Source organism: Protopterus annectens, chromosome 7.part0 (assembly GCF_019279795.1).
Source record: "Protopterus annectens isolate FY-2018-M chromosome 7.part0, PAN1.0, whole genome shotgun sequence".
In the NCBI taxonomy this organism is placed as follows: Eukaryota; Metazoa; Chordata; order Ceratodontiformes; family Protopteridae; genus Protopterus; species Protopterus annectens.
This window is the reverse complement of record NC_056739.1, coordinates 466,700,007-466,727,432: the sequence shown is the minus strand read 5'-3', so window position 1 is coordinate 466,727,432 and position 27,426 is coordinate 466,700,007. Positions and strand designations below refer to the sequence as shown.

Genomic DNA, 27,426 nt, shown 5'->3' with positions numbered 1-27,426 from the left:
TATTGTCTACAAAAGAACAATAACTGCATTTCCTACAGGGTTGTGTAGCATTGTTTTCATTATGTTTATTACTGACCGATTCTCTTGGATACTAGGGAAACATTTTAAAGAGCAGATACAAAGATAAAGGAAATAGTGGGTGAAACACCCCACTTTAGATTTAAAAACAAAAAAATGTTTGAAAAGGATCAGCAATGTTATCCAAGAGAGACAGTCAGTAATAAACGTAATGAAAAGAAATGCTACACAACCCTGTAGGTAACGCAATTATTCTTTTGTAGACAACAGTGGTTGTTTTGATCATCCTGACACAGCATACAAGTATGTATTCAAGGTAGATGCTGACTGCTCTACATAGCATGTTGTTTATTTGGCACACTGTTTACAATGCAAGGCATTCTATGTTGGTAAAACCGACAGAATGTTAAAGGATAGGATAAGGGAACATCTTTATAACATTTGAATATGCTCGACGAATAAGGGCCTATTGAAGCATGTCATAAAAGTACAAGTGAACAACGTGTATTTATGTTTTTGGCTAAAGATATTGTGAGACCTAACTTACATGAGGGTGACATAAGAAATATAACTCCGACTACAAAGCTACGATGGATCATTTGACTAACGGTTGACCAAGGTAAGGGGTTGAATGAGAAGGCTTCTTTCAAACCTATTCTGAAACGAAGAAATCTGAGGAACTAAACAATTATGTTTTATTTTGCTATTATTTGTAATTGCTTTTTATATACATTTGTATTTTTATACTTTATATAGCATGATTTTAGAGGTCTGAATTCATTGGTATGTGCTTAATTGTTCTAGTACTACATTTCTATGCAACTCCATGTTGATTAGTTAGGCCTAGTTTAAATTGCTGGTTTACTATCAAAATTTTGAAACTAACTCCGTTGACTGTATTATCATCGAACATGGAAGTTCAAAAACGGTAATATCGATGTCAAAAAAACAATCTAGGAACGGGTTTTAACATGGGTCGAGATAGGTGTTCAGTGTTATTCCGAACTACAAACATCTCCCCTACATTGACCCATGTTAAAACCCGTTCCTAGATTGTTTTTTGACATCGATATTACCGTTTTCGAACTTCTGTGTTCGACGATAGTACAGTCGACGGAGTTAGTTTCAAAATTTTGATAGTAAACCTAAATTGCTATATATACATTTACTAGAATAATGGATTTTATGGTCTGATGAAGATTAGGTGAAAGCACTTACCAATTTTAATTTACTCATCTATTTTAATATTTTATTAAACTTTGTGTTTTACAGTTCCTTTGACCTTGTGTTATTCTGCAGTTGCTGTTACTTTTTGTGTTAATATAAACAAAGTTAAACATATCACCAGACTGCCTTACTTACATAAAATATACACCTCCAAAATTGCTTCTTGCAAGCTCCCATTTCTAAAGGCTGCCTTTCAAATGACCAACAGACCTATAATTAATACTAGACAAGCCATTAGGCTTTTTTTGCGGTTCTTTCACCTGAAGGACTTGCAGTCTTAGAAGTAATAAGCCTCAAGTCCAGCCACATATCTAGATACTTTATGACATGCTCTCTGTTGACTGGCCACTAGCAGACATTTTAACAATCTGGTTTCATCAGTTCACTTTCTGATCCTGCACTACTGGTAATACTACCAGCAGAGAGCTCTGTACAGACAGTTGGCTAGCTGTGCTAAGTTTTCTGAATTTTTATCAATCTCCAAGTTTGTTTTATCCATCTGTGATGTTTACCATGTTTATATTTAAGTTGCATTTAAAAAGTAGCCTTCCAAAGACTAGCATTCATCTGCCTTAACGGTTTTACCACCAAATGGCAGATCATGATGAACTATAACACTGAAACATTATATGTGGTGGGGGCGCTGCCCCATTACCTCTAAGTTGGTGCTACTTTAGCAGTTTTTTTAGACCAATAAAGAGGTATAAGGTGACCTTTATCATCCTACTTGGAGAAATGCAACAAAAAAAGGCTGTAGAGGCATTATAGCAGCAGCAAGAACATGCTGTCTACATAGCATGAATTACTGACCTAGACACATTGTCTTGTTAAGCCTCTGCTTCCTCTCTTACATACTTTTCCTACTCTCCCTGCTTCACCCTGCTACACCCCACTTTGGTACATTCTTCTTCCCCTGCTCAACTAATACTGTTTTGTTCTGCTCTATTCCCTACAGTTGTTCTCGCTGCATTCAACCCTCTGAGTGCTTCCCATCCCATTCTACTTCATTCCAAGAAACCTCCCCTATAAGGACATCCAAACCGGGACTCCTGAAGTGCTTGTCACAGATACCCTTCCACAAGACTTAACTGAAGTGTATGTACTGGACTTACTACAATTGCTTTTAATGCTTACATTACAGTAGTGTTTGTGCATTCCCCGTGCTTGCTAAGCAGCCTACAGTCCTTTATTTTCCCTTAATTCTTCTTCTTTACCCACTTTACTTGGCCATTCTGGTCTCACCAAGCATACCCACTTTTAGTGTACAAAGTCATATTCTGCTGAACCTGTGCCTCCGGAGCAGGCCCCCTCCTCTCATAAGATACTTACCTTGCCAGCCTGCTCTGACTAGAAAATACAATTTTCGTTTTCATTTCCCACTCTCCACAGCCTAGACTCACCTCTGCTGTTCTTTTCCTGTAGTCCCACCAAGCTTCCCTGTTCCAGCTGTAGCTCACTGATTGGTTTTCACCAGCCACCTTCTCACCAGCCCTTCGGGCTCACTCCACTCCGCTCCCCTACCCCCAATTCCCACCCGCCCCCACTAATACTTTTATTTCAAACTCTAACCCCTCCCCATCCCATCCAACCAATCTTCTCCATACATTATCCCCTCCCCTCTTATCACCACCTGCCAATTATAACCACTCCAACCCACCCCTCAAAGCCTCTAGCCACATCTAAACCCACTCCTACTACACACTCATACAAACTTCCTAACATCCTATATACTGCTAATATACACCCCTCTACCATGCCCTCTCTACTACCACAAACCCTTCTCATCCCATCCATCAGCCTATTATTCTTACTCTAATTCTATTTTGCTACCTCCCTACTCCTATAACCAAATCCCCCCTCCTTCCTGACCTACACCCCCATTCCCTACTTCCATCCTCATCCCACAAAAACACTTCCACACCATATAGGCCTCCTTAGTGCAGCCCAACCCACGCCACTACTTCAGAGTAAAAATGTTACCCCCTTAATAAAACATCATATACCTAAACTAATATTTCACTCTCCACAACAATTTAAAGACCAAATTGTACCTACTACTAGCATCTTTCTTTGACCACCTCTGCTTAGCAGGGGATATATACCCCAACCCTGGAAACAATACTTCCTCTAATCTCAACCAACCACTCAAACAATATGACCAACCATAAATACCTCACACTATTCACTATCAATGCCCAGAGTCTAAAGCATAAAATAGCTTACTTTCATGCCTGGCTAAACCACAACCTGACATTATAGCCATTTCAGAAACCTGGCTAAAACCACACATCTCTGATTCTGAAATCCTACCCCTTGGAGTCCAAGCCCTCAGACATTACCGCTTAAATAGAAAAGGTGGAGTGGTAGCCTTAATCTACTCTAACCTACTCTCTATTACTCCCTACCCTAATCCTATTCCTCAGTTCAATAATGCAAAACTAATAGCAGGCTTACTAAAAAGTAATAACCACACAAGCATTTATATCATGGCCCTTTGCATTCCCCCCTGGAAACAATACCACACTTGAATAAATTCTCCTGTGGGCCTCAGCCAACATTAAGCTAGAGACTTTCATACTAGGCAATGTAAACATAGAGTGGAATAAAATTAATAACAATAATCCCACCATACCCATCAATCTATTCAACTTTACCCAACTAACCAACTCCATTACAAGATCCAATAAAACAAACCCTCCAGGTACCACTCTAGACTCTATCCTAGTCACCCATCCAAATAAAATCTCAAACTCGGACATCTGACCTGACTATAGTGGACCACCTGCCAGCTTTCATCCATCGTGCAACCCATTCCTCTCCTCACCTATACCAATTTATTCAAACAGGTAGCCTTATAAACCAACCCCACAACTTTCTCTAACTCCCTAAAACAAACAAACTGGAACTCTTTAAAAACTCTTCCTCTAGACAATGACGTAGAATTTAACTCAGCCTTCTTAAATGCCCTCAACTCCCTAGCTCCACCAAGAACAAAAAGAATAAAAACCAATACCGCCCCATATCTAACCAAAGATACCAAAAGACATGCAACAAAGAGATAAATACTGGAAATTATACCATCAAAATAAGCAGCCAGAAACTCTTCTTAAATATAAACAACTCTGCAACCTTGCTAAAAAACAAATTATCAGAGACAAAACATCCTACTATATTATACTCCAGTCTAACAAGACCAACAACCCTAAACAATTCTGGAATTCCATTAACTCACTTCTCAACCCAGGTACCAAAAACAATCCCTGCCCTGACACCAGTATATCTGATCCAGAAATAGCCTCTCTATTCAACTTCTTCTTTACCAATTCCATAGCAGAACTGACTAAGGCCTTCCCAAACAACAACCCTTCCCCTCAACTCATCCCATCTTCCCCAGCCCCTACAGTACCCCCAATCCTCCTCCCTTACTTGAACTTAAACCCATCTCAACCTTCTACATAAAAAATGTTCACTAAACTAAAACTATGCTCCAATGCCCCTGATAATATCCCATTGCTCTTCCTAAAAATTGCTGCAGATGGATCACTGTCCACCATCAGCAACCTGATCAATAGATCCATACAGGAATCCTATGTGCCCAAACTGTGGCATGCAGCCTTTATTCTACCTCTCCACAAAGGAGGCAAAAACAATAGTATCGCTAACTACCACCCCATATCCATCCTCTCCCCAATCTCAAAACTTCTGGAAAAATGCATCCACGTTCAGCTTATGCCTTTCCTAACCAAACACCAACTAATCACTCTAACCCAACATGGTTTCTGACCTGGCCATACCACAATCACTGCCCTTCTCTCTTTCTTAGATATAGTAAACCGTGCACGTGACTCTGGAAAACTAGTATCAACAGTTCTACTAGATCTCCCCAAGGCATTCAATACCATCTCCTACACCCATCTCCTGAGCCACCTTTCTAACCTTAATCTCTCTCAGAATACCTTATCCTAATTTTCAAGCTACCTCTCTGACAGATCTCAAGCTGTGAAATGGGGAAAAGGCATCTCAACCTTCCTTCCTAGCCCTAGTTGAGTACCCCAGGGATCCATACTTGGTCCATTGCTGTTTAACATATTCATCAATGACTTCTACACAGCCATACCAAACACTAAAATCGTATAATATGCAGGCAGCTCAACTTTAGTCTGCTCCACCTCTAACCTCAGTGAGCTCCAAACAATGACTCAAACTGCCTTCTCTACCATTGAGAACTGGATGCTTCAAAAGCATCTATGTCTAAATGCCAACAAATCCAAAATATTACTATTCTCCCCTTCAAAAACCTTCCCTCTTGATAAACACACATTCCAAATTAGCCAAAACAACACTACCATAGAGGTTGTTCCCTGTGCTAAACTACTTGGGGTAACTATAGATGAACATCTAAAATTTGATACTCACATTCAGCAAAACATAAAGAAAATACATGTAAAACTTGGCATGCTATACAGATCCCTCCACTTTCTCTCTCCTTCTACAAGACAAACTCTTCCCACCACCTATCTACTTCCCTCACTAATGTATGTCTCTCCTTTACTAACAAACATATCTTCCTCTCTCCTCCAAACTGGAAGTCTGTTATAATAAAATTTCAAAATTTGCTACCAAAGCCAAATACTCCTCCCATCATTGCACTGCCCCTCCACTTGTTAAATTGGCTAGAACTCACCAACTATCTAGATTTCCTCCGAATTACTACAGTCCACAGACTAATATTTCAACCTAATTGCCCTGCACTAACCAACATCCTACAACCAACCATACACCCCACCTAAGATCCACTCACCAAAACCTAATCACTGTCCACAAACCCAACTGTCCTGCTGGTCAACTTCTTTTATCCTTCTCTTTAGCCAAAAAATGGAATTCTCTCCCTCCTTCACCAAGGACTTGTGAAAACTTTTGATAACTTCAAATCCCAGCTCCATTCCTACCTTTCCTCTAATTTGAAATGCAAATGCATTCTCCCTACCTAGCCTACTAATCACCCCACTCCATCCTGAATTACTGAACAGCTAGTCAACTCTGAATGCAAGATAAACTAACTATATTTTCATAATGTATTTATTGTAAATAGCCTACTTCCACCTTTCCTCTCTCTTTCAATGAAGTCATTACTCTCTCCTTCCAATGAAGCCATTACTGCCATCTTACATTTAATTGCTATGTAACCAAAGAAGAATTCCAGTCTCTAACATGAAATGTATTTGTAATTGTAACTGTTTTTACTCTACTCCGATTGTATGTGTAACTTAACTATGTAATGCGGAGCTTTTCTCCCCGGGCCTCCACTGAAAATGGGCTTCCTGAGCACAGTGGTCCTCCCCGGTCATCAAACTGGAAATAATTAAATAAATAAATAAACAAACAGCATCTGTCTTGGAAGAACTACACATTTTTGTAGAGAAAGATTCACATTACTTTAAAGAGTTTGTAAAGGGATAAAACTGTCCAAGATGTGTGGAGAGGGGCCATAACAGGATAACCGTAGCAGCTTAAAAAACTATAAGAATACCTGGAAGAAGACTAATATGAAGGCCATATGAGGTTTACAATCATACTTGAAGAGCCACGAATGCAGAAGACTAAATGCTAGAGAGGATTCAATACAGAATCTGATTTAACAGGTTTGTAAACTGAATTAGAAAAGATCAGGCTAAATTTGAAGGTGGCAGCTCACAATTAGAAAAACTGCCGCTCAAGTAAGTTAAGAAAGTGTCTGATTAAGTGGGTGGATACCAGCTCTTAAGACAGAAGACTATACAAGAGTGAAAGAACAGTTATTCAAATCATGAATTCTTATGTGAGAGGGTTCACAACAGTGTCCAAAGTAGCTTCTTCACATCAGACCAGTAGGTTTCAGAGTAGATTTAGAAATTAATAGCATGCACACATTTAAGTGGAATTAACTGCTTTGATATCTACAGCAGTTTACCTCAGAATATCAAAATGCAGGGAACAGCAAAAGCAGCATTACTGGGTGTGCTTTTGAAATGTCACGTGTAATCCAGTGACAATTTGCTTTACTGACTATGACTTGATAGGGCACAAGAGCAGCATCGTTATGGTGGAGCAGAGGGAACATACAGCCTGGGTGCTACGCATCAGACTGCGAAATCAGCAGATATTGATCCATCTGAAGTGTACCACCAGCATTCAGAAATGTCAGTACTGCACGTGCTGCCAAAACAGAAGTGCTTTTGTGCTCTTCATGTGCTTAAGCTGTAGCAGCTGCTTGTTACAGATGTAGTAAGCAGTTTGCTGTAGTTTGAAGAGTATATGTCTTTACTTACATTTACATGTTGAAGTGAACCTGGCTTGCTCCTTAAATAATGAAACGAGTACCAGATCGGTAAATGACTTTTGGTCCAGATTTTTGGGGGGGGGGGGGGGTGACACACTGTCAAAATACCTAGCTGCACGTATGCCTAGCTGCACGTCTGGGGCAGAGAGATCACAGAAAAGGGATGACAAGTGAATACAACAGATCCAAAACAGATATTTGTTAGAGAGTACGAAAGGCCCAGATTAAGTTTAAGGGCAAAGCTAGACAGGCTGATCTTTATAAGATGCTAGCACTGGCTAGTACAGGGTGTACACTTTGAATACCAAAACTAAATAAGTTTTTCAGAGAGAGACTAAGACTTTCACAGAGCTACACTTATTAGGAGAGCTGCCAACAAATTCAAAAAGGGAATCTTAGATGGTGCTATGTGTTAGTTCACACTAATTCTACAAAGATTAAGTCTACATTTTGTTTAAACACTGGTAGGTTATGGTCCTAATCCCCCTACAATGAAGTCCTACACGACAATATAGTGGCTCACAGATGCATCAAGAAACACTATGTCTGAGACTAAGTATGAAAAATGAAAAAGGGATGGGATGTATATATAGAGGTCACACAACTGTTCATTGCATTACATATTGGCAATCTGACTATAATATACTGAATGTGTATTAAGCCATCTCTTGTCCTTGTGGATCTAACACACTGCTTGAAAGACAATACCGTTTCTGAGAAGCACGCTTGCTTCCATCCAAATGACTTTTGCCTACAATACCCTGCATAGCATGACTACTATGCACACACTGGGATCCTTCATGTTGAAATAAGGCTCTGCCTGTGTTACCCACCACTGCAAGAGGTCTTATCTGCCTCCATACCCTCCAATCCCCCAACATGGGAAAGCTCGTCAGACTCTCTGGATGCAATCTCAACCTAGGTTGACATATCACAGCTGAAACTTAAATGCAACTGAGCCAGAAATTTTTTTTTTTTTTTTAAAGAGAAACTCTACTTATACTGTTAATGGAAAATGCACAATAAACATAACAGCAAAGCTAGTAGGTGGTTCCACTACATCAGTGATGGCAAACCTGTGACACCATGACATTTTGGGTGACACTTCAGCAGTCACCAACACTCGAGGTAAGAAATTACTAAACAAATATAAGAAATATGCGACCTTGCACCACCCAGAGCTTCAAATGGATTCTTACCATCCATATCAGCATATCATCTGTCATCACGGCAACTGCACAATTCAGTTGACTTCCAACCACTGCACTGGAAGTATATTTTCAAGGTGCAAGCTCACAGTCTCCGAAATCAGCATTCTTATGAAATCAACTTTTGCTTTTGTAAGTTTACAAGTAGCGCGTTGAATTTTATGCCAGTTCAACAACAATGCTGTAGAGGCAAAAAAAAAAAGTTGCATACTATCATATGGCTCAGATCAGGGGGTGGGTGGCATTTAGTAATATGCCATTTAAGTTCACATATTGAATATCATATGCAAAAAATGCACTGGGCAATGTAAATACCAATTTGGTATTGTAGAAAAAATTCCCATGGAATTCAGGAGGGGAAGACTGGAAGAATTAGATTGAGATACAATATTTATTCAACCCATATTGAGGACAAAAGTTATAAGCCTTTAACACTGACGTCAGTTTATGTCTTCAATGCGTCTGTTATTTTGTTTATTATGATTTTGTATCATGTTTTTCTGTCTACTTTTGTTTACAATTATATTATTTACATCCTATAGGCATTGCATTCAACTTTTTTTTATAATCTTTATAATGCCAAGATTTTTTCATGGAAATGTGCAATAATGTTTTTAAAAAACATATTTGTTTTAACCTCATATTCTTAGAAATTGAATAGTGCAAGTTTAGTATTAATTATTGGTCAGACTGTAATTAGTGGCAGGGCTTTAAACCAATTGCATAAAAGGTCATGATGCAATGCGGAACGAAAGTGCCTAATCTATTTTTAATAAAGTTTTATTTTCTGGTCACTGCGAACCTTTCATTATTTTTAACACTGGTTTATAGTTGCCTGTTTCTACGGTTATCATCAGGGGTTGACAGTACTTTTGTGTAACAAGTGTTCTCGCCTTGTCCACTGTTTGTGTGTTCAAGTAGTTATTAATAATTAATCTCAAAGAAACTGCACTGTCAATACAGCCAGGAAGCCAAGTGCAATACATTGAGGACACTCTGACACTGGAAAATGGTTGTAAAAAGCTTTTTATTAAAATACTGTGTGTGTGTGTGTGTGTGTGTGTGTGTGTGTGTTTGTGTGTGTGTGTGTGTGTGTGTGTGTGTGTGTTAAAATATGTTGTTTTTTTTTCATAAGATTTTTAACACCTGATATCCAGTTTCAGCGTGTCTGCACTATACAGCTGTGGGGGAAAAAATGTTCTTAACATTTGTCCTCCACTGGTTAAAAGTTAAGCAAACAACAGAACTTGGCCCCTATAATTTACGGCCAAGAATTTAATGAAGAGAAGGAGAATTTATTAAAGAAACGGGTCTATTTCACGTTGGCGAACTCTTTAAAGTTCAAACATCATATGGTCGACACCACATGATCATACCTTTAAAAGTTTGAATGTTTCAACGGAGATATCCATACAGTGCGGAATTGGAAGATTTCCCTTTTCTGCACTGTAGTGCAATCTTCGAGTTTCTATATTTAAAGAGCGGGGGGTGTGGGGGTAAACCATTCAGGTAGGTTTTTTCTTTGGTTTATTTTGTTTTACTACATTTTCAAACTTTTAAAAGTTTGATCATATGGTGTCAACCATATGACGTTCAAACTTTTAAAAGTTTGATTATGTAGTACAGACGCAAAGAATCGACTAAAATGTGCACCTTTTGTTTCAAGATATGCAAAATAAATAAAGATGCTATTATTAAGCATCTTTCTGATTTACCACTCAGCAGGAATATCATTAAAGACAGAGTGAGGACGGTGATATCCAACATACAATAGTAAGTAGAAGAAGACTTAAATAATTGTCAATATTTTTTGATTTGTCTTGGCAAATCTGCCAATGTCACTTCATCGGTTCAAGTTAGCCATCAGTGCTAGACTTTGTTGACAGAAGAGCTGGTAAAGCTAGAAACAGTGCCAATAAGTACATCAGTGAAGAAAATATGCAGCATTGTTCTAAAAACATTCCAGGACCTCAGTATTGATATGTCTAAGCTTGTGCCTGTGACAGATGGGGCATCCAATATGGTGGTGGTGGGGGGGGGGGGGGTTGGATTTCTGAAACTATTTATGGAAGCTATTGGACATAAAGTTGTGCTGTTCCATTGGATTAGTCACCAGGAGGTGGTGTGTGCCAAGTCAGGATTCACAGAACTACATGAGGCAATGGCCACTGTAACAAAAATGGTGGATTTAATAGCTTAACGACCCCTTCACAAGTGAGAATTTTTGCACTACTACAGATGTTGAACCAACTTAACAATGGACTGCAGGTGCAGAACAATGTGAGGTGTGGCCGAGACGAGGAAAAGACCTCGAAAGATTTGTGGAGTGCTAAGTTATATGTCGAGAATAAAATTTTGGAACAGTTTCCTCAGCTCATTGACTGTACATAGGTCAGCACACTTTTTTTTTTTTCTTACAGACCTCTTGGTTCTTATGAATGAACTGAACTTAAAGTTACAAGGTTTTGGCAAATGTATTGACATTATGTTTGGATACATAAAAGCCTTTGAAACTACACTTCAAATTTTCAAATGAGATGTAGGGACTAAAACTTATAAGTATTTTCCTCGACTAAAAAAATATTTAGAGGAGGTCAGCTCGAATGTGCAAAATAATACGCAGCCCCTGCATACAAAATACAAGCACATTTTAAACTCAATAACTGATCAGTTTGGTGGAAGATTTACTCAATTCAGAAGTTTAAAACAGACAATTAAAATAATTAAGTAACCTGATGTAGTCTACAGTACTATGGAATTAAATGATTTCCAGTGCTGAAAACTGAAGGATTAGAGCTGCAGTTAGCATATTTCCAGGCTAGCATCTGGGCTCAAGTATCTGTCGATCTGAGGTCTAAACTTAAGGATCTGTAAAGAAATTGCCTGCTGAATGAATAGTGCCAGTACGAAAAAGAAATTTTGAATGCGTGGATCCGAATACCAGAAACTTTTAGCACCCTTAAAAATGTAGCAATTGTTTTACTTTTTTTTTTTTTTTTTTTTTTTTTTTTTTCTTCCACATCCTTTTGCAAGAAACTTATTCTTGGTGTTAAACATTAAAACACACAAAAGAAACCGACTGAGAGGTGAGCCCAAGCAAGCATCACCAAGTATCCTACCTTCAGTTTCAGACTTATCTATTAAAACTCAGCAACAAGTGTCATTAATTGATGTTAATCAAATCAAATGCAGTGTGTTCCATATTTTTTCAGCTCAATTCAAAATTACTATTAAAAGTAAGGTAATTTTAGCGCACTATTTTAATCCCAATTTTCAGGGTGCATATCATTTTCTGTATTGTAAGTCACTTATTTTTCTTTTACTTTTAAAATACACAGAACCACACATGACTGGACTGTATTTTGTTAAATGAATGAATATATAAAGAATTGTTGCTCTTTTGCTTTGGGTGGGGGGTGACATGCCAGCCGAGTTAAGTTAGACATTTTCCGAATTTGACATGTCATGCCCAAAACGTTCACTATCACTGCACTGCATGAATATGAAACAGTGGTGTAGATTCTGAGTTTTCATGAACACATACCATAGTACATTTCAGATCACAAGAGTTGAAACAAAAAAATTATAATCAAACAACCAGTCTCAGCACCTGGAGAACTTTAGAAAAAGGGGTTATTCTAAAAAACACACTAGGCATCTGCAGAGGGGCAATGCAGACCCCACTTCTGCCATTCCCCAAGAGTGTTACTCAAACATTTCTTTCTAAATAGCTTCATGTGCCTAGTCTGACTCGTATAGAGTCAAATACCAATGGTGGCTCTCCACATTTCGACTTCCTTAACATTTTCATCACCACTAACAGCTGCTTTTTCATAGTTTGTCCATCACGTTAGTTGGCAACATCCCTATTAATTGAGCTGGAGAGTGAGTTAGGGGAATGAAGAAAATAAAAATTGTACATTTCAAGGTTGTTTTACTCCGCCAGAGAAAGGCAATTCCTCCCAAAAATAAGGGCGATCTCATAATGCCTCCTTAGGGCAGCTGCGGAATATGCTAAGGAACATTCTTAGTCTCAAGGGAGTGTAAAAGTACTTTGTACAGGCATTGCCACCCAAAGAATCTAAATCTTAAGGATTTGGTTATATACCAGGGAGTCTGCAGAAGGCTCATTCTGATTTATATCATCCAGAGTCTGTAGGAAAACAGTTGTGAAAAGTGAACATGCCAGTAAAGCAAATACAGCGAGGTATGTGGTTGATTAGCACTACAATAAACTTGCCTCCCACTTGCTCCTTACACACGTTTATAAGTCTGTTTATTACAAATTGCTCTAATGTATTGCATCCTCTGATGATGTCACCCTTGGGATAACAATGACAAGCAAACAGACTAATGGATGAGCCCTACAGCACAGGAGAGTAATGGATGAAGAGTAATGGATGAGCCCTATAGCACAGGAGATGATGCTTCCATTGAAGTCGAGACATTCCCCCACACTATTCCTACTCTAATGTTCCAGGGGATAAAGGTCAAATTAATCTCTTGAGATACCAGAGGAGATAAAGGTCACATGAATCTCTTGAGATACCAGAGTAGAGCATTTAAATTACTATGAAAGGAACAAGCACATACATAACTTCACTAAGCACAGAAAAAAAAATCATTAATTTGCTACAGTCACTGCATCCCTCGACACAACAGGTATGTAAAATGAACATCAGCAAGTTAAAACAGGTATTCATATAACAGGGTCAGTTCAACGTTTACAGTGAAACCTTTAGCAGAGCAGGGTATGTCCCTCTCTAATGATAATGTTTTTACTGCTTACAAGCAATACCATTACAGATTTGTTGCCAGGATGGACTTGCTCTACAATATTATTACTTTTCAATTTATGTATAATTTCTGTGCAACACTTTAATGTACTACTATCAGTGAATACCAAAACACATATTACGAAATCTTAGGATAGCAACAGTCTTGAATACATTAGTAAGTGCTTGTACAACTTTAAACATGCCCCTATAATTTACATTTCCCCTACATCCTAAACTGAAGTGTTATCTACATACGGGTAGGCATAACAATGAAGTGACAAGCAATACAAAGTCAGAAACAAAACCAGACTAATGAAATGCTTACAGTTTTGACTGCATTCCTGGTGTACGATAAGATATGAAAAGCAAATCCCAGTCTGTATACGCTCACTAGTCAATTAACATTATAAAAATAAACTACTAAATACAAGTAGCGCTGACATATGGCCTGCTCGTGTTACCTCTAGTTGTGAGGATATTAGTTACTATGGCTTCCCTGTGACATGGGAGGCAACAATTCAAGCTACGCAATACATTTACCAGAAGATAAAACAGGGAAGGGGATAAGAATGTTCCTTAAACACAGGCTGTGTGGTCTCAGAGGGCTCATTAGAAGTACTCCATTAACAAAAACACCGAAGTCCATCTGAAGAATTATCTGACAGCTATTCATTTACAGTGCTTGGCAATATCACAGCAAACCTTATTTAAAAATCACAAGAGCTGGCTGGCATGCTTCTGTATCAAGAGCACAGGCAGTCCCTCCACCACAGTGACATGAAACAAATCACTAGGAGAAGTGATTCCAAATGCATAACTAAAGAAGCACCCCAACAGCTGCCAGAATAGGCGAGATTAGCTCTAACCTCACAGGGTGCAAATGTGTGAGGAACAGCTCTTACCCCACAAGAAAAACAGGGGACAAGGAATCGAAGGGAGATGACTGCTGTCAGCAGTAAGTCAAAGACAACTGAAGGTAGATAAAACTCAAAGCTTTTCTGCACTTTGCTAATGCAATAACGAGGGGAGAGAGATGGCAAAAGCAATGCAGTACCACCAAGTGTATGTAGCAGTACATTCCACAAAAAACTGTGCCTCCCAGATGTAGCCTTATGGGGACAGTGCACATGTCAGAAAGCAGCCTTGTTTTCAAAATGAAAGCAACTTTTCCTGCCTTCAAGGGCATAAGAAAAATCATGAAGTATGGCCACTCTTACAAAAAATGTAGATACTTTAGTACTGCAGAAAGCTTTAGGTATGAATTTTTATTTCAGTTTTTGGAGTCTCTTCTTTAAATGTACTACACTAGAGTGCAAGAAGCACTGAAGACTATCACAGAATACTAATTGCATGTATTCACTGCAGTAAAACCAATAACTAGATTAGGATCTTTAACTGTAACTATATTTGAGGACAGCATGTTGGACGTTCCATAAATATAGCAGATTTGTACATTTCCATCAAGCTCTAAGAAACAAATTTACAATTGGATTAAACTACTTAAGGAAAGTGTACTTAACGCATTTAACAAGGTAATTGAACTTTCCTTTTCAGGCATGACCCAAGCACTAACTGGAAAGGTGGGAGGACTTAATTTACACAGTGTATTAAACGTACTATCATACAGAAATGTACACCTAGTAAATTACACACCGTCAACTAACAATACCAAGCAGTTTATTTCTTACGGACTCCAAGTGTGACTTACCTTACAACTGGGAGCCAGTTTTTGGATAAGTAACGTCTAGCATCAACAGCTACTTACAGTGTGAAAGCATTTACAATATTTGCTAAAAAAATCACGCACTAAATACAGCAAAAAGTCCCGTCTACTAGTAGAAGAGGTACTTGTAACATCTTGTGTGCACAGTCAAGGGAACCAGACCATGAAGCTAAGTGCATTTCCTCAAGAGTTACCTCCTGTAGCTATAATGCTGTGAAATGTCATCTCCCCTAGGTAATTCTCAAGCTATACCATTTCAGCAAACTCACTGATTAAGTACTGATCAAACTGTACTCCAAACTTTGACTTACGTTTGGAATTCAGTATCTGCACAATTCCACCACAAGAAACTCTCTACCACATAATCAGCAGCAGCAATACCCCCAATAAAATAGCTCGAAAAAACAGCCACCAGGTACCAAAAGAGACTAGTAAGACAATCCAAGGCACCACAGGCCCAAGAATCAGCCGGAATTGTTTTAAAATCAAACTTTAATTTAAGCACATAAACGCACACATTAAAACCAGTGTTTTCGTTTGAATCACTTCATCCCAATAAAATAGCACCAAATAACCCTCTACACTTGACACTCACTTTGGTTACAGTCTAGGTGTGAAACAAGATAACTACATAGATGAAATGTTACCTAGAAAGTTCACATTTAGCCATACTACTCTTTACCAATAATAGACCGAATAAAAGCAAAAGTTAATGGCTCAACCAGCAATATGCTTGTCTTTGGTGCCTGAAGATCAGAAAACTCTGTTCTATTCCCACTTCAGGTGACTTGCTTTGTCATATTGTTGACAATGCAGTGTAGCAATTTGGGGGGGGTTGCTACACTCCTGAGTGCATACATCTTTAGAGATGTTAAATTTGGGTTCTATTTGCTGGAAGCACAAGTAGATATTAAAAGACCCCATGGCACACCCCTTAAAAGTAGAGGAAGCTTCCCAATGACCTGGCCAAACTTCCCCTAGCAGCAGTTTAAATACCACCTCATGTCTCTTCTCAAAAAAGGAGTCACAAGCTTAGTGGGAAGAAAAAGTTGAAAGATGGATAGATTAAACAGAAAGCCTTTCTACTGTAAGTCAGTTCTGCATTTACTTTATGCCAAGCAGAAGTCCAACAGTTACATTTTGCACACAATGACACATGACTAGGCTACCCATAGGCTTATCACCTACAAAGAGGCAAGATATCACCAAATAGAGAACCCATCTACTGTTGTGATTTTACACAGTTAAGCTACAATGGTATCAGCCCTGGTTTAACTGCAAAAATAATGTTTCTCTCAGGATGGCCACTTCACTGCAAGTGTGGGAATAACTCATCTCTTACAACAAGGCTGTCCAATTCTGCGACCACTGTCCCTGCATTCTTATACAAAAAAATGCAGAAGATACAGTTCTGACACACTGGTTTTAACAGAAAATCCAAGAGGGAAAATATTCTCTCTACACCATCATTGTGGAATCAAAAAAAATTTAAGACTGCACATAAGAAGTGAAAATAAGCACCCTACAATGAAATGCTCTGAAATTAATGAACCAGAAAGGCATAAATGTCTAGATCAACTAATTCCTTTTTTAGGGACTCTTAAGGATAACAAACTTGGAAGCAGCTTCCTTCAGAGTAATAGATTTAGGGTGTAGATGAGCTTTTGTTAGCCAGTGTATTGGTTTAGGAAAATCATTACACTACAGACTATGGAGACTTAAAGTGAATTCTTACACAAACACCCAAAATCAACCGTTGTTCAGGTAATGAGGCTAGTGGGGTCCTAGACTTTCTAACTTGTTTCTCTACAGTAAAGATTTGCAAAAGATACTGCATGTCATAATTATGCCATCTCCTTACAAAAGTTAAGAGTTGTATTTTTTTTACTGAAACTATCGATATAGCCAAGTGGTTTCCAATATTTTACTGAAGACTCTCAAATACTGATATTCTGTAACTGAGAAATCCCAACTCTAACACGGAAAAATCCTTTAAGGCAATGAAACTCTGTTAAACCCAAGTCAATGCATTACAAGCATGACAAGCGATAAGTGTTGACCTAATTCTAATGTGCAAAGAACAAAGTATCTGCCACTCTTGTATTAAACTATTTTGGTTTAAATGACCAAGTTACTTATGGCAATGTGACAGATTCTGATGTAGGGACAGGGTCCATAATTTGACAATCAGGCACAGGAATTAAATTTTAGTGCTGTGAATTGTAGAGCTGACAGACTCCACGGGAGACCTATGAAAAAGTACTAATTGGGGGGACAGAGGTACATGCCAGATGGGTGTTTCAGGTGCACATGCACATCACAGATGCTCCAAGGCAGTGCAGCAGGCAGGTTAATTTGTCTCCAGACATCTACAGCCACTATAGCCAATAAGTCTAATTCCCAACATAAAAGCAAGTGAAATAAGGTAGTGACATACCTAGGCCTGGAACAAAAGAACCAAGCAGAAGTCTGAGCTTTCGATAAAAACACCTTGGGTTTGCATCAGTAAACCAGTGCAACCACCCCCTTTCAAAGGCCACTGAGGAAGGAAAATAAGTTGTTTAAATGAAACGCAAAAAAGAAAAAGGCCTTTCAATACTTCAGTTTGAAAATAAAAATATGACTAACCAGCCTAACAGCAAAGACTGGAACAGAGACCGTATATATACAGCAATCAATATCAAAACCTTCAGAGTTAAAATGAAAAGCAAGATAGAATACAAATCTTTAAACCCATAGTGTCAAAAGAGGACAATGCAACAGAGTGGGGAGCACCCCACTCCCAAAAAATTGTAACTTCAACTTCAATATAAAATCTGAAATGCTACTAATTCATTGCCAGCTTTACAAAATAAAGTCCATTTTGAAATGGCAAATGAGATGCATTTTGAATACTACAATCCATTTCAAGTCTTTCAAAGTGAAGCACAGCAGATAATCTCCTCCTCACCTAGACTACCTGGCAGTCTGTCCCAATTATCTTTAGTTCAGCAATATTGCATTATATAGTCATACAGAGATATCAGTCCATAAACAGCTTAAACTCTCACCCTCATAACTTGATCAGTTCCACCCCCCCCCCCCCAAAGTTATTTCCTCTCTTATTCTAAGAGCAGCTATCAGGTCTTCTACAATCTGACCATCATCAATCAATATCATGGACTTAAACGTAGGTATTGGCAAACTAGGATCATTCCCTACAATGGTAAAATTAAAAAAGTTCAGCATGGTTGAGACTAAACAGCTTTAATATAATCCAGTTTAGTCATTTACTGCATTTTAAAATTTTGCAGTCTTGGAAAAGTTTATTTTATTTTTAATTATTTACTTTTTTACAAGAAAAATTTTTATTAAATCACTTATGACACAGGCAATCATACATTTATACAAATGAAAACAAACCATACTGACATAATCCCAGCTGCAACCATTTTACATCACAAGACTGTGAAACTTTGATAATCTGATCCTGTGTCCATAACCTACATGTGGTAGTACTCCATATCAGCTTGTAACATTGCTGGTCATTACTTCAAAAATATTGTAACACTACTGAAATTGTTTTTAGTCGAGGTAATAATCTCCAGTTCATGTTCAGCGTTACATTTTTTAAACTGTATACTTGAGGTTCTTTCTCTCCTGTCTCAGGAGGTTTTTATGGCATATGGATAAAGCTCCATTAAAGACAAAAAGTAGGCTTCTTCCTTTTGCTATACCATTTGTGAATCTACAAAAAACTACCTTCAGGGTTTCTGTTGTTAACATTCCTATCTGAATTTGGAGTTGAGAGGTTCCAGCTACCCCCTGGGTGTCAAATGAGAGGTTCCAGCTACCGCCACAGTGTCAACTGAGAGGTTCCAGCTACCTTCAGGGTGTCAGTTCTTAACATTTCCCTCTGAATTTGGGTAGAGGGATTCCACCTTTGCAACTTTTCAGGAGAATGCAGGAGTCAACATGGCAAGGAGATCAACAAGAGCAGGATTACCTCCTGGTTCTGTACACTGCCTGGCAGAAGGGTCAGATTTGCTTTGCAGAAGTCTACTGTGGGGTTTTGCAGAACAGATGCAACAAATTTTACAATAATTCAGATCTGTGGTCAAGCTTAAACCAAGGTGGCAAAGATGCAGTGTGGGGTGCAGCTATGAGCCTACGTTGGGGAGGAAAAGGTGAAGGATATTACAGCCTCTAGTGAAAAGGTTAGCATGAGTTTGGATTAATAAAGTCTAAGAAATGTATGGTATGTTTCAGTGGAAAGGTTTTATCAGTTGACAGTCGGTCAGATAGTAAAAATCAGAGCACAGAATTTTTTTTTTAAATATATATATCGAATGAGTTACATTAAGCAGGACCTAAATGAATGATCTGACAGTTAATTTTACTAGGAGTACAAGTGTGCACCACCTCAAGTTCGAGTCATGGGGATTTGCCCCAGATGAAGTTTGGGGGAAGACACTCCTTTCCCTGCAGTTACCACTGGGTCTAAAGCAATTATGTGCACTAAATCCAGTTATAGGACAAATGCAACCAGTACAGTGAACCCAACTTTCAGTAACTGTGGAGATGCAAGAGTCTGGAGAGTCACAAGCTTGGGACAACTTTTGTTCAGACCTCTAGCATTAAGCTGTGCCAACTTAACATCTTCTGACTTAGAATTATGTTTGCATGGCCAGGAGATGAACTCTGCCTAAAACGCAGAACAGAAGTAGCAAACATTTCGCCAGTGGTAAAAAGTGAAAACAATTTCTGGCAAAAGGCTTGCCCACCACTGGCACAAACATGATCCCCTTGAATAACTCAACTAACCATTAGTCATTTTGCATTTGAAGTATTTTTGGAAATGTCAGAATGCCACTCGGGTCTAATGTCTTCCTGGTCTTGCTCACATGCACAGCAAGCAGTGACATGTGTTTCTGCATCTCTTTCTGGGTGGGACACTAAAGATTATTTCATCCCTATGTGCAGCCACCAGGTTGCAAGTTTTTTACAGGATAAAGGTATCTGAAGGCCCACCTCACACCAACAATTCTAGCACTAGACAGACAAGTTACCATTTTCTTCTAGTTTAGCCTATCTGGAGTGAATCTGGTGTTTACATATGGAGTCATCAATAACTGGATCTTTACTACGGATGGCTGAAGAATGCAAATCTCAATGGTTTAAATGTGGAGCAGTTTCTTGGAGTTATAAATGTACATTTGGCAGTAGAACAAGGTGACCAAGGTCACATGGTAGGGTGCCTAGGAGGCTTAAGATTAGGAAATTTGTGACCACTTTAGGTAAGTTAGGGAAGCGGGGACTTGTTTTAGTGTGTTTGGCAGTCTTACTGAATGTAGTCTGCTTTGACAAATTAAGCAGTCTAAATACTTAGATCTCTCAGACTATCAGCATTGGGTTTTCTGTAAGCATAAGGCAGTTGCTACATGGTCTCAAAAGTGATATGAACAAGCAGGCTAGCTAACACTGGGGGCTAGGACAAATGGAGCTCATTGCCAGAGATAAGAAAGAGAAGACAGCCAACATGCTGCTATGGGGGCAGGCAAGCATATCCCATAAGACTGGTACTAACTGGTGCAAAACAGACCCCATCTGTTAGTAAGAGGTACATGACTAAAGTGAAAGAATACAGTTTTGCAACTAAGAATTAGAGCAAAGTTAAAAGGCATACTACATTTTTGCAGCTGCAAAAGTTAAATGGAGTCAAGTCTTGTGTTGTTATAACAGTGTGGGTAACTGATGGTAACAACTGATAGCAATGCAGCAATACAAAAGTAAAAACAAAAACTACGCATGAATAACAGAACTAAAACAGCAATTATTATTAGTCTAATAGTAGCCAAATTAAAATCTATTAGCAACAATTTACCAAAGTTATGCAACAGATATGCAATACACAATAAAGGGAATAGAGACTGTGCCACGTTCTAAACTACTTGTGGTCTGCTCAAGAAGGCTACAGTGAAAAACTGTATGGTGTACAACTAATTTTTCATTGTTACATATTAAAAAACTGTAAGTTTGTTTTTCTAGGCTAAATGTTTTACTAGTGTAACTGCATTGTCTTGTTGTACAAATCAATTTCTAGTGGACTCTTTACTACAAAATATTATATATGCAATTTACAAATGAAAACAACATACATGACTGCTGTATACTAAATCAGTTTATCCTAGGTTTACTTTATTTTCTTTGCAGTTTGTCATGTCTCATTACTATTGTCATGTGTGATATATACACACACAGTAAATTTCCACAGCAGTGTAAACAAAATCTTGTACAAGTTGAACTTCATAACCTTTGAAAACACACATTACTGTCAAGACAATCCCAAAAATAATTTCAGGACCTCCTATTCAAATCCTTCAACTAACCTCTCCTCACTTGAAACTGTTTGCCAGTTTAATATCTACACCATATTGTAGAGCAGCCTTTACCAAAGGATCTTAACATCTGCAATACCCCAACCCCACCCTAACCCCTCCCACTACCTCACCACTTTTCGACTTAAAAATAACAGTCCCTACTGCATGTAATTCAGTCATCAACTATGTTCACCATCTACCGATTCCCTTCCTCTAGAAAACAAACCGCAGTCAGTGCTATAGAAGTCTGCCACATATAACCCAACCATATATATGGGTAGGGAAAAGAACACAAACAGTAGACCAACCTATCCTCTTCCTCAACACTGGAAGGAAACAAATCCACACGCAAATTCATTACCTACAACAATTATTTGATGGGTACACAACATGGCTTCTGCCCACCACAGAGTACTGCTATTGCTCTCATATCCTTCCTGAACAGTACCAAAGGCAGGAACAATGATAAACATGTATAGTCTTTATTCCTAGACCTAACTATGGCCTTCGATATCACAGTGAGCTCTTACCACAAGAGTCTTTGTTGTCTCTCTCTACTCTTACCTGGTTCAAAAGTATTTGCCTGACAAACTCTGAATTGACTTAGTAACGGGTAGGAAAGAGAATAAGTTGCAAAGTGTATCCTAATGCTGTGTTCTCTGCTCCCTGCTGTTCAATACACACACACACACACACACACACACACACACACACACACACACACACACACACACACAAAAAACACAGATGACTTCTAATGTCCTCCTCTGATACCAAACACATCTTCAACCACAAGAACCTTGCTGGCTCTAACATGCTGAATCCTAACATACAGCAAAAACACTAACATATCCCCTTCACAACTCCACAGCATCTAATAAAACCGCATTGTGCCGCAGGCTTTCCAACAAACAACACCAGGGTGAAAAATTTTCAAATTGTTTAATATCTTTCTGGTACCTTGGCTTTTCGCCTTCAAGGAATACTAAACAGTACACTCCATCCCTCTTTTATACAGACCCAGATAATACCAATCAAGCAAAGTTCACAATTTCCACAGTTTTTTTTAAAGGGCACAGATTAGAAAATACAGTTTTTACACAAACTAACACCACATATTTTACACTAATATTTTCATTTATATAAATAATATTTTTATTTTTTTACATTATAATATCAAATTACTATCAATATTCATACCCATAGATTGCAATGTTCGAAAATTTATAATCATCCTGCATTCGAATCTGTTTAACTCTTCCTTAAAATTTCCCCCATGAACCATATACGGTCGAGCCAGGACACTAAAAATCAAACCATTACTACATCCCATGACTGGACATGAAATGCTCCACTACTGGACTAAAGATGTTGCTATTACTAATGTCCCTTAGGTGCTCCTGAATTCTTACCTTTATCGCCCTCTTAGTCTGTCCAATATACCATTTTACCCTTTCACATGTACAACCAACAATGTAACCACCACCCTGCGAGTCGTTAAGTATAAATTTCCCTTGCTTTGTATCTTTTCCCATTTATTTTCTTACCATCCAAATTTCATGCCCTAGTACACACACTGCAGTTACCACATATTCTCATTCCTGCTCTATCCATGCAATCCACCCTCATTGCGCAAAATTTCTTTAAAGTTTGCAAACCTACCATATGAAAAGGTTATGTGGTCAGGGTAAATTCTTCCTATATCCATATTTTCTTTCATCATATACCAGACGTTTCTAACAACCTTCTCCAACCTCTGACTAAATGGTGAAAATTTTGTCACAAAAAACAATTTTTCTTGATTCATTCTACCTTTATCCTCTCTATCATTTTTCCTTACTCTACCTTTTTTCCCCTTTTACCACTACTTCCTTTGCCTGACTTAAAAGGGTCCCAGAATAACGCCTACATTTCAACCTTTCAACTGTATCTAAGTATGCTTTTTTAACTCCTTTTCTGATGTATTCCAAACTATCCATTTCAACTCACCTAAAAGCAAGGCCTTAATCAGGTGGAGAATGCATACTTTTTCCGCATGCAGGAAAGTATTTACTGCAGTTGGTTTTCTATAGGGTCTAAATTGTATATGGTTTCCCATAGCCACATACAATTCTACATCCAGAAATGTAACATTTTGGGCATTTACCTCATATGTAAACCTCAAACCATGTTCTGTGCTGTTTAACTCTATCATAAACTTCAGTTTCCTGCTATTCCTCCCTACACACAAAAATCAAATCTATAAAACTACCAAAAAACACCACATTGTTAACAAAAAAAATATGTTGCTACACAAACTGTCTTTCAAACTCCCCCATGTAAACTATAGCATATGAGAGGGCAAAAGTCACCCCCATAGCGGTACCCTTTTTCTGAAGAAAGAATTTCCGTTCCTACTTGAAATAATTATGCGTCAAGCAAAACTCTAACAGAAGTAAAAGGAATGATGAACGTGGTCCCTCCCCCATTACTTTCCACATAGCTTCTAATGCTTGGTCTCAACACTTGTATATAAAGAGCTCACATCAACTGTGGCCCAGAAATACTCTTCTTGCCACTTCATTTTCTTTAACTTTTCACACAGCTCCCTTGTATTTTGAATATGAGCTGGTACCCTTTTTAAATACTTCTTCAAATGAAAATCCAATAATTTCCCTACATTCTCTAAGTATGAGCCAATCATTGAAACAATGGGCCTAACTGGGGGGGGGGGGGGGGGGGACACTTAGACTTTTTGTGAATTGTTGGCAATGCATAACTACAGATCTTTGGGCTCTTTCCTAAATTCCTAAATAACTGTTGTACATCTTTACTATCAAAAAAGCCCAATCTTTAATCCCTCTCTAACACTTCCAACAGTTCTTCATTGAAACTAGGTCCTGGGTTCTTATTTAACTCATTCCCTCTAGTACAGTTCTTTTGAGTGTGTACCTTTAACTCCCAGTGGGCGTGGCTTGAGCTTTTAAAAATTAAGTTATCACCTTACAGTTCTAACAAATACTCACTGATGTAGGTCAAATATCAACACAACTGTGTTTATCATGAATGCTTCAAAATAAAATATCCTGATACTTTGTAGCATGGTTTTGGAATTATTAATACAAATATGAACAAGCAATATTTGATGCCTAAAGGCGCAGTAGGAGGTAACTGCAGATGCACATGGAGGTGTCATTTGGATATAATATTAATTTGGTATACTCATTAGTTTTAACTTGTGACACCCGTGCCCTGGCCCAGCAATCAAGGAGCCTCAATCCTCACCACTAACACCAGAGAGGGAGTCTCATATGAGAGGAAAGGATAACAAAATGCACACAGTAAAGTGCAATTTCCCTTAACAGCACACAGAGATCACAGTCAGTCCGGGGATGGTCGCTCCCTTGCTCCCCAGGTCCAAAATAAAGACTCTCCACTGGCACAGCTATAGGGTCCAGATCTCAGCATAGTTGGGCAAGCTAAAATCTCCAGCACCCTCTCTGTCCAACCAGTGCTTCGTGTCCCTGCCCAAGTAACTGACACACACACTTTGAGATAAGTTTATACAACCACAGACATTCCCGGGGAAGGCTGGCACAGGTTCTCCAGCTGTTCCCCTTTTACCCAGACTATATGGTAGTAATTACTGCCACCACCCAGCCAATATTATCAGCTACCCAAAGGCCCTTAAAAGGGTGTCCAATTATTACTGTGCAATATTATTACCATCCAATTGGTAAGTGTGACCAAACAGTATTAAGGCGTATTAGAGTGACCTGGTACAGGATCCTTATACACATGCAATGTACTTATCTCAACACAAAACAGCCACAGTTAAAAGGTTTTAAAATATTTAATAATAAATAATTAAAACCACAAGACAATACTTTCTACTACACCGTGCTAGTGAAGAGAGTTCAGAGATCACACAGAAATACTTAAAATAAATCAGTAGTACAGATCTGACATCACAGAAAAATACTTAGTCTAAACTTTCTAATTTCTAGCTCTCTAAAAGAAAACACAAGTCTAAGATAACTTACATATGACAACAGGCACTGCTGAGTTGGATAGTCAGACAAAAATGCTTAATAATATCTGGTTCTCACCGTTTAAATTGAAACTGCAGTTCTGGGAGTTCCCAGGCTGACAAACTGCATTTTCATTCTTTTACATTTAGAGCAATAAAGGACATTCCATGTGTAAATTATGGTAATTAACTTTAGCCTTAAAATAGTAGGCAGGAAGCCTTCATCTAGCCGGACTGGAGCCGACTTGTAAACATCAGAGGCAGTGATGAAATAATTTTAATTTCAAAGGACCAACAAGAAATGTTTGACTTGGCTTTCTTTACAGCAGATGGCAATGTTGCCACATTGTTTTAAGTTCAACATTCATATTTACAAATGATAGAATTATATGCACAATTTTATCTGGCTAGGCGGGGAACTTTCACCCCTCTCTACCAATCTTCACATACCTATTAAATCCATCACCATCTTTTCATATTCACCCCTATTCATTACCACCCAATTACCCCCTTTGTCTGCTTGATGAAAAACATTTATCCAGTTTTAAATGTACCTTCTGTAACTCATTCCATTCCTTTTTAGATAAATTATACTTTTTTTCTTCCCTCAAAAAATTGTCAAATTCACGTTCAACCTGACTACAAACAACATCTTCATACATTATAATACACACTGGGAGTTTTGGTGGTGTGAATTTGTTTTTATGTGAGGCAGATTGAAGTACTTGTAAATGCCCATAATCACTGTTAAACTAATTATTAAACTTAGTTTGATTTCCATAACCATCATCGTTTACAACAGCATTTTCCAACCAACCATCCAGGTTACCAAACATTTCTGTTTCATAAATGCTAACATTTAGCAGTTCATCATCATCAGTTTCATTTAACCTTTCCATTCCCACATTGTTTTTATACTCATTCTTTTTCATACCAAAAAAAAAACCTTTCAAATATAGCTTTCTACAAAAGCGTTCTACATCAGTGATGATGTCTGCCAAATTAGGTATTCTTGTGGGAACAAATTTCGGACCTAGTTGTAACACTTGTTCAAATTCCATAGTCAACTCAAAGTCCGACAGATTCACTACCTTTAAGTTCTCACACACTTTATCAATAATAATTACAAGAGGATTCACATTCACAATTTCTATAGTAACATTGGGGGGGGGGGCAGTAGAAAATAGAAGTTATGTTCTTACCATAACGTTCCATGTTAGTTGTCTTCTTCTCGCCTTCTTTCTTGCTGGATGGGTTCGGAGCCGACCTCGGCTCCGACTCGGCCACTCTAAAAGCTCGAGAGTTGGTTCCACCGGCTCGAGGCTCCCCTTATATCCCACAATGCTAGGCGGTATTACCTCAGATCTCGTTTGTAAGCTAGGCCCAGCCAATAATAAATCCAAAACTAATGGAAAGGGAAAAACCCACCTCTAAACAAGGAAAGGAATAAGGTGACCTGAAACCTGATGAGGGAATATATGCATAGTATAGCATATACATATATATAATAGAGGTGGTAGAAAGAGAGGTCACAAACAAACTCCTCTAGGTCTGTCCAGGCTAGGGGGAAGGAGGGTGGGACGCAAGAAAGAAGGTGAGAAGAAGACCACTAACATGGAACGTTATGGTAAGAACATAACTTCTATATGTTAAGTTGTCTATCTCGCCTTCATTCTTGCTGGATGGGACCGCGTCCCTAGCACCTTGTCCCGGGTGGCCTATCGGAACAGACTCTTGAGAACAGTGGAACCAAATTTAGCTCTATGTCTAGAAGCTAGATCCAAC

General features: G+C 38.5%; 1 protein-coding gene across 9 annotated transcripts in view; it reads right to left on the bottom strand.

The window, feature by feature from the left end:
• The window catches only part of LOC122806545 (lipoma-preferred partner homolog), a 1,343,214-nt gene that overhangs the window by 1,189,831 nt on the left and 125,957 nt on the right, over positions 1–27,426 (bottom strand). Inside the window, exon 1 of one of the 9 annotated variants that reach the window (XM_044077071.1) lies at positions 13,876–13,942. The exons of the other annotated variants lie outside the window; for them this stretch is intronic. The gene's annotated coding sequence lies outside the window, so the exon portion shown is untranslated. Of the gene's footprint in view, positions 1–13,875; positions 13,943–27,426 lie in introns of those variants that run through there. 9 annotated transcript variants of the gene reach the window in all.